Here is a 9,513-nt window from a genome sequence, read left to right as displayed (position 1 = left end):
AGAGAGAGATTTTCAAAGAACAAAAGTAGATGTCATGAAGAATAGAAGATTGAAGATGGATGGTAAATGGATGCTGAATGGCAGTTTAATAGTTGCTCTTGTTCTTGGAATTTTAAAAGAAAGTGAAAGAATGATAGTCAGTTCAGCATAGAATTGACCATGGAAATAGAAGAGGAAGGAAGAAATTGAATGTCTACGAGAGGAGCGGAGTGGTTCTGTACGAGAGGGAGAGTCATTAATTAATCTGAATGCTCTTCTTAGGAATAGCACAGCCAAAGAATTGAAAGGATTTGGGTGTGTAACCCAAATAGTGCCTTGTTCAGAAAAGCACACCATCTGTTTTTGACTGTAGGAGCTGAGGTCGATGTGTGTGTGTGTGTGTGTGTGTGTGTGTGTGTGTGTGTGTGTGTGTGTGTGTGTGTGTGTGTGTGTGTGTGTGTGTGCACGTGCGCCAAGAAAAGCTGTTGGCAGGTCAGCCTAGACGAGAAATTGGATGATGTGTTGATATCTGAGTGTTATCGAAAGTAAGGGAACACGATGGTAAATCATTCTGCGGAAATTTTACTGGAATGTGATTTGGTAACATTGAAGATCACCAGGTTATCCCGATTTCATTGAAGAGTAGTAAGACGATTAGAATTAAAGGATTAATTATTTAGGACTTTGAGGCTTTTAATGTTTTGGTACTACATGATTTGTCAAATTAGAAGGAAAAATAAATTGTGCTGTCATGCATAGACGTGGATGGGATTTACAGTCGGTGAAAACAGGTCATTTATTTACAGGAGGAAGAGAGCTTTCGGAGGTGCTGAGCCCTCATGCACTGGTGGGAATCTGAGGATAGGAAACCATCTAGCACGACATATAGCGAACGACCAGAGGAATCTTGCGGCCCAGTTGCAAAAGGCTGAGAGATCAGAGCATGGTAGTTTGCTGAGCAGAAGTTTGGGGAAACTAGACAAGTTTCCCCAAAACGTTTTCCATGGCTTGAGCCCATAGGTGGTGAGTGTTGAAAGAACAACTATGGAAGATCGGAATGGAAGAATCCATATTGCTATACACTAATTAGCCGGGTGGCCCTCCACGTGGTGTAGAAGTTGGCTGTTGATAACCATCCCCATAATTTTCGAGAGAAGGAAAGTGGAGATATTTGGTTGGTCGGTCGGGTGATTTTTATCATTCTTCTTTTTAATAGGCTGCATGAAAATTTCGTTCCATGCTGTAAGGTAGATGGCATTCGAGTATTGAAAATCGAAGAAGCGACATAGGAGATTGCCTTGGATCACTTGTAGGAGAACGATGGCTTGGATAGTAGTTTAGAATTTTGCGTTGAGTGAGAGATGGAGTCCTTCACTGAAGTTAGACTTATTTCTGATTAGTAGAATTCACGGAGGTGCCTATTGGGACGTTTGTAATGCCGAGGATACGAGATTGAGAATGGTGGGATGTAGGTTGTTTTAAAGCGAGTGAAATTTACATCTGGTTATGGTCTGAGTTACCAAGAAGAGGTTCACGGTTTGGATTTTTTTTTGGTTGCGAAGTTTATTGCTTTTTTTTGTTTGTGTGTGACGATTTCTTATGAGTCGTACGTGGAAAAGAGAGCTAAAAAAAGGGTTATATATATATATATATATATATATATATATATATATATATATATATACTAATTCAGTGGCCGGTATGCGTATATCTGAGTGCAGCTATTGTCCATAATTCACGCATTCGCATTTTTTTTCCAACTTCCGTTCTTCACAATCATTCAGAATTCCGTTAGGAGGGATTTTTATTTTGCGTTCAGTAAATTATAGGATTATTCTTTCTATGATTATTATGTAGTATTTCTTTCTGTCATATCAAGTAAGGAATCCAACCTGCCATTTTCCCCACCACTTGTTTTGTCCTGTTTTGATTATTGTAATTGATTTCCATCTTTATAAAATATTTCATAATGTTTTTAAACATTTTGAAAGTTTTCAAATATTTTTGGAAACCAAGGATGCGTATTTCATATTAAATTCATTCTCTCTCTCTCTCTCTCTGTTGTTTTTCATCCGTCAATTGACGGATTGAGTTCCCTTGTGAACGAATCTTTGCCGTATGGCTCTATCTCTGGAGATTTCTGTCACCTCTCTGAAGCTCGATAATTGTGACGTTTCCTTCGAAGACTGTAGCCAAGCTCTTTTTGGTTTGCCTCGTGATCATCTTCCTCCAATGATTCAATTAAATACTATATTTGGTAATTTCTGTAAGGACATTCTCTGGAGGTGTCCAAACCATCTCAATTGCTTTTTAAGAATTATAGCTTTGATATCTTCTCTACAGTTTAATTCGTGTTTGACTTGCTCATTTGTTTTGTGTTCTGACCAGGGAGTGTTATTTATTTATTTTATTAAGCATTTCATTTCGAATTCTCTGATTTTCTGTATTTCTTTCTGATTGAGTATCCAAGTCTCAGCTCCATACGCTTCCATGAGTATAATGATGGTCTTATAGAGTTTTAGTTTGAGGCTTTTTGAAACATTGGACCATCCTCTGTGAAGTCTGTATTTTACTGTTTCTTTGTTGTCGAGGTTGTGAGCAATGAGGCTGCAAAGATGGGTAAATTGCTTAACTGGTTCACGGATGTGATTTTCTAAGTTTATTGAAATATTTTCCTATTTTCATTGTTTCATTCAACTCACTAGATATACATAAATCCAGTTCATTTCGCCAAATTTCTTATGTTGTATTGTGTTTAGAATATCATTTATAGATAATAATAATAATAATAATAATAATAATAATAATAATAATAATAATAATAATAATAATAATAATAACAGCAAATATTTTAGTATGTGCATTACTGACTCATAAGGAGTCACAGTTTCAGCGCTATACTATGCATACTTGCTTCCAGTTTGCTAAGATAAAAAAATAATTTTCTGACTCTATAAGATTGTTTCGCATGAATGATTATAGTCGCGACAACTGTGACCCTTGCCACAGTTAGCTAGAATATATATCGGTGGATTTTAGGTTGTTTGATCTATATTTTCCATATTGTTCGATTTATGTAAAACAAGTAGTAGTAGGTAGTTAGTTACGAAAATTTGTTTACACGCAGTATTTTTAGATTGTTTCGGAGTGAGTTTAATGCATTGCCGAAATAAAAATGAATTGTTTCGATAAAGCCTTAAACACCTTTTATTTACAAGCGACACCTGGATACAGGTTTATCCATTTGGGTCAGTTTGTTTCAGTTGTTTGCAATTAGGTAGCATTCTGTTCTCGGTTACTCAAGCTTTCTGCTGAATTTGTCGAGGTCACCTGGTGCTCTTAGTCGTGTTGTCATCCTTCTTTAACGGGGATAGTTTACTCTCTCTTCCCCATACATGTTTATCCGTCCCACTTCCTCTATTTGGTTTTGCCTAATTTATTATTAAATTCATTAAAGTGATTATATATTCTGTGGTTTTGCATAGTTACCCTTCCTTCCCTCACTTTTAACAGAAATGTTAATTTGAATGAATGAATTGACTCGATGTTAATTTTCCTATTGGTCGATGGTGGGCAAACACGACGTCCTCCTTAGCAACCAAATGGGTTTATTAATACTTTCTTATAGAATGTATATTTTTATGAATTTGATTCACCTCGCATTTCAATTCGTTAATAGCGTATGTTCGTTCAGTAATTTACTTTCGTTTGTTAATTCAGCATTTTTGTTAATAATAATGTTTTCGATCAAACTATCATTGCTTTGGGATTTAAAGTTCAAATCTCGAGTGCATCAAAGCGATAATCTGTTGAGTGATTCATTTACTCGTAGATCGTTGACTTAAGCTTTAGTAATGCTACCAGTTCCTTTGGAGGTATCTTCGTTAATATTTTTATGTTTCAGGTCTTCCAAGATTTCAGTCCTGAAATTTCTTAGGAGATTCTTCAAGTCTGGTTTATCTTTACCGTCACCTTTATTTTAAGCATGCCAATCACAGTTGCTTTTATCTAATATAACTATTATTTAATTTTATATAACTTTTATTGTTTGCATGTGGTAATGTTAATTTTTTTAAGCTCGTTTTAAAGAAGAGATGGTAACTGTTTAACATTATTTGACAAACAATCCAAACTCCTGATAATAATATGCAGTTTTCCAGACAGATATGCATCTTGTCTTCTATGAAGAACTTAGAATTAAACAATGACCTGTTCAACCAAATTCATTCTCGCATTTCTCCAGAAGTCGGTCTTACATTTTGGCAATATCCGAGAATCCTTCTTAGGCGAGCGCGTGTGTGTGTCCGAACTAGTGATCGGTCAAAGGTACTTCGTTTATTTTTCTTAAAAAATTCAGGACCACATAGGAGATTTTTTCAGACTCCACATGAGTACTTCTTGCTGCTGGTTTTGGTTTCGAAATGAGCTGCAGCTTTCGTCTGGAAGCAAGCAGAATTCAATAGAGTTGCGTCTTCTTTTTATCTGTTTAACTCCTTATTCTTAACTACTGCTATACTGACGATTATGAAAATACCACAAAAGTGTTCGCACGAGTGAACAATTTTGTCGTGAAGTTACTATAATCATTATTTAAAAATGTTTTTGTGAGATTTTATACTTTAAAAAAAAAAAAGAATAATTTCACCGACCATCCGTTTCTTTGTAGTTGTTCTCATTTTTTAAATTTTTTTCCAATCTAGTTAATTCCTTTCAAGATGCTTTTAAGATGAGGAAAGAAACCGCCAAAGATTCAGAATAATTTCTGAAGAATAACTCTTGTGATCAATTTTGCAAAAACAAAGTGTACTTTTAAAAAGATCAGACAATCTTAACTAACAAACTAATTATTGTTCACTTGGTCTTACTCTGATGATTAATAAAGTAATCGAAATTTCCAACTAACGTTTTACCAACTCATCCACCCTAATTAAGGATCACAACATGCGATCAGGTTTGCGAAGAGCTTCGTCTCATTAGATTTCCACGCTTGGAAACTTCTGATAAAGTTTTCACTTTTGATACTTTCCTCGGTTGTTAAGATTCCGCCGTGCGTTTTATTTTATTTTTCTTTTCCGATGGGCTTTCGGAAATAGCGAGCATGTTCCACGTCGAGAACCCACGAGAAGAAGACGCAGCGCTTTTCGCCACAGCGACCCGGAATATTGCAAGTGGCGAAGCGTTTTGGGAGATCGTTTTCTTTTATTTTTGTCTTTCGTTTAAAATGTTTCTTCCCGAGGAAGAAGCATCTGCAAGTTTTAAGGCTTTCTCTGAGTAGGAATAGCACATGAGCGTTGTTTTTGGATTCACTTTGCAATGAGGCACGTGCCATATTAAGCCAGAAGGGGAAATCCCCCTTCAGTTTGTTACGACCGGAGTTTGATAAACTTAGTTATTGCTTAACAACTCGGTGGTGCCCCGAGAGAGAGTAACCTAATGACTCGTTAGTGAAAGTGTGCCAACGTCATCTCTTTCCGCTTCACCAGAGGCCCACGAACTGTGGGTCAACAGCAGGCTTGTAGGTCGACGAAGTTCCCGAAACGGGCCGACATTTCAATTGATCGGCATGTGCCCTCATTAAAAAAAATGCTTAACGAATGAGAAATGCGTAGGAGTTGTAAGAAGAAGAAAGTGTTCACTTTGCTTTTTATGCTTAGCAGATTTCCAGTAGAGTTTCTCTGCATCAACCACCTCACCTCCTCTTTTTTTTTTTTTCAAATGAAACATTTTCAGCGGGAATTTTACTTTATCACGAAGTATATTCTGACACTAAATTAAGGTCACGAAGTCACCTGAATATGTCGTACAGGGTTAAGAGTGACACGGAGATTTATATTTCTGTTTTTTTCTGCATCCAAAGCCCTACTGACACACACACACACACACTGGCGAGTTCGTGTTGCTGAATATTAAGAACTTCGGAGTAGAAGTATCAACCAGAAATTAATTAGGTCTAGGTTTGCAGGGTAAACAAAGAAATCTCTTCAACTTTCCAAACAAACGCTTACGCGGGTTAGAAATTCTTTTCTGTGTTAATTAATGTCGTATCCCAGTCTCACATTCCAGGATTTTACACTGAAGCGTTTTTCAAAGAACGAAGACATGAGAAAATAATTTTCAGTGGCTGAAGATAATCAACAGATGCTTCAGGTGAGATTCTTCTGAACACGCAATTTTTTTTTTTTTGTGGCCATCACCTCAGGCTTTAAGTGAAACCGTTCTTTGGAAGCATAACGCGGTACAATTTGGTACCAACTAAGGAATCTTGTATTGAGAACCATGCAGAACGTCTGATATGGCCTCGGTGATACCGTGGTCAGCATCCACGTAGAAGACTGAGTTCGATTCACTGCGTGGTGTTTCTTGTTGGGCGCCTCCATGGTGCAGGTGGAAACACGCCGGGAGATACGTCCTTTGGTTAATAAAAATAAAATAAAAATAAAATAAAACATAACGTTTTTCTAATTGATAATGAAAATCGGTCCGCCCGGTTAGCCTAGTGGCTTTGTGCTTCGCAACCATATGCCTGGGGGGGGGGTCGTAGGTTCGATTCCCGTCAACGACGTGAGGAGCTTAAGGATCTTTCTCAGCCATAGCCAACTTAGCCAGTCCTGGGCGTGGACAGCAGGTTTTTTCCTTCAGTTTATCTGGGGTTTTTCATCCCGCATGCAGGCAAACCGGCCCCGTGAACACACACACACACACACACACACACACACACATACACACTGAATACAGCCAGGAATACTTAAGACAATCCCTCCAGCCATAGGTCTGAATTGTCAGCTATGCCGGTCCCGAGCCCGGATAAAAATAGGGAGGGGGGAAATTGAGGTGGTGCCGTACTTCCCCGTAAAAGGGGCTCACGGCCGTTGAATCACCATACGAAATGAATGAATGAATTCACTGGCCTGACAGTAAGAGGAACCGTACAACTGCAACGGCGTGTGTGGGTTCACGGACGCCTCTTTTGTGGGATGGCACCTAAATTTTTGAGAAAGTCATTACAAATGTTCTTGGGATACTGGGATGGGATATAAACCCATACAACTAAAGAGGAAATGTATTTTTAAGTCTTCATAAAAGTTGCCTTAAAATCTTTAACCAGCCCCGTGATCACACCGGCCCCGTGAACACACAGGGTACAGTCATAGGATACAGTACGGCAAGGAAGCAACGGGAACCCACCTTGCTCACAGTCATCTCCCTAGATGGGGGCGTGTATATAGCTGTCCCTAAACAGTCGAAAGGCTATAAGCACAACAACAACAATGAAAATCGAGTATCTGTAGCTGAGTTGATTTCGATTGGAAAGACCTGGGTTCGAATCCCGTCTATGATTCGAACAAGATTTATCAGGGCTCTTCAATTAAATGTAAGTTAGCCGGTCTCATACAGATGGGGGGGGGGGTACCAGTTGCCTGGAATATCATGAATTATGACATTTAAACACCGAACTCAACAAATTCCTTCTTTACTCACTGATCGCACCACTCACAGAAGAATTTCTCGGAGTCTCCGAAATCTGTCGCACCATAAACGTAATTTGACATACAAATGATTGCTTTAAATGTTTTCCTCTTTAAGAAATGGAAGCTTACATTTGATCAGATCAGTATACCTGAAGTGTGTGTGGTTTAAGTTTTGCACGGATATTGAAGATTTAATTGTATTCTCAAGAAGTAATCACCGTAAAATTAAAATCGCGCCTAATTGCTGCTGTGATGAGCGAACACGACTTGCAATTAATTAACGAGGAAAATACTGAGGGAGTGAGTTTGTCTGCTTGAATATCGGTTTTAATAAAACAGCTTTGTTACAAGACTCTTCGTCATGGTTTACTGCAGGAACTTTTGTAAGGTGAGCTAAAATAAGCACCCCGGCAAGCAATCTCAGACACGTGTGGGATCAGCAGGCTGGGCGTAGACGTGCAATGAGGAAATTGTGTCATCGGGGAGGATGACCGAGGGTGGGAGGAAAGGATTGAACAGAGCGATAGAAGAGCTCTTGGTCGGAGAGTGTTTGCCAAGGCGATTCAAGCAATACGCCAAGAGTAGGAGGGGGAGAGTAGGATGGGGTGCGTCAAACGCATGACTGAGTGGCGAGCGGCGGTGGTTGTATGTGTGTGTGTGTGTATGTGTGTACGTGAAAGTGAGAAGAGAAAGGGGGGGTTGCTTAGGGGTGATACGAAAAATGGATGGTACGAAAAATGAGGTTTCTGGCAATGAGTGAATAGAATGACCCCTTAAGAGCATGCAGTTGAAACTCAGAAACACAAAATAATTGCATCTCACCCGATTTCAGTAATTCTCACTGTTTGTTTGTTTTTTTTTTGCTTGGGGAGCGCGGAAGAAGTCGATGAACTCGCGGAAGTCGCCTCGTTAAGGACATGTAAATACGAAAATTTCGCGCTGTGAATTGCACTACAAATAAAGGAGCACAACAGAGACGAAATGCCAGTCTGACTTGTCGATATGTGGAAGAACGAGAGCCGTCTAGTTCGAAACACGCACATCACGTGACGCTTTAGCGAAGCACATTAAAATGTTTTTTTTTTTTTTTTAATGAACACGTTTTCTGAAATGCACTGAACGAAGAAATCATTTTAATTTCTTCTTTACTTTATTACCAATAAGTTCTACTGCCCTGAAAGGTGATAGTGTCAAGGCTGTCCGCTAGCGGTACGTTATTGAGGTTAACACGCCATTTAGCAGACATTTTATTACGCCACGAACCTAATTTGTTTGTTACAGTTCAATAGTAGCTAACTCGACACGATTAGGACGCTGATTGAAATTAGAAACTTGCAATCAGCAACTAGAAACGGAAATACAGAAATCGGTACGTTTCTCCTCTCAACGGAGATCAGCATCGCAGAATTCAAAATACGTAGACAGCGAAATGTTCCATCTGGAATGGGTTTCGGATCGCCAGCAGATTTAAAACGGAACAAAGCACCGAAACCCTACCGTGGTTTCTTTTTCATTCTTTCAAACAGTCAGCATGGAAATCCGCCATCATGGCTAGGATGCCAGCTGGAAGTTAGAAGAGTTGCTCGTAATTTGAATAATTTTTGTTGAATAAATAAATTTGAATCGATTCCGTTCCCTGCTGCACTCCTCGCTGTGGACACAGGAGAGGATTTTGAGCACTTTACGACAATGTCCGATCTCTGTTTAAACATTTGGTAGCCTCCTAAGAAAGAAACTGAGTTTGAGAAATTAGGGAAATAATATTTATATTAATTCGGTGTAATGATTTATGGCTTTGTGTACTGAAGTGTCACAAATCCCAGTGGGAAGTTAACTTCCATCTTTACCAAAGTATCTCAGATTCTATGGTAAAGCTTAGATCTTATAAAAAACAACCCTCTCATATAATCGGTGATATAATCTTATATAATCTCATATAATCGGTGACCAGTGTTAAGGTATCCAAACTATTCTGATTCATTCAGCAGTAGACATGCTACGGAAGTCGTTTGAAGAAACTACAGTTCTTGAAATTCCCACTGGGTTTCCAAATAGTTCCCCTCAA

The sequence above is a fragment of the Typopeltis vanoorti genome, chromosome 15 (genome assembly GCF_054136105.1).
Source record: "Typopeltis vanoorti isolate ZY-2024b chromosome 15, IOZ_Tvanoo_1.0, whole genome shotgun sequence".
Classification (NCBI taxonomy): Eukaryota; Metazoa; Arthropoda; class Arachnida; order Uropygi; family Thelyphonidae; genus Typopeltis; species Typopeltis vanoorti.
The sequence above is the reverse complement of the archived record's forward strand: the minus strand, read 5'-3'. Positions refer to the sequence as shown.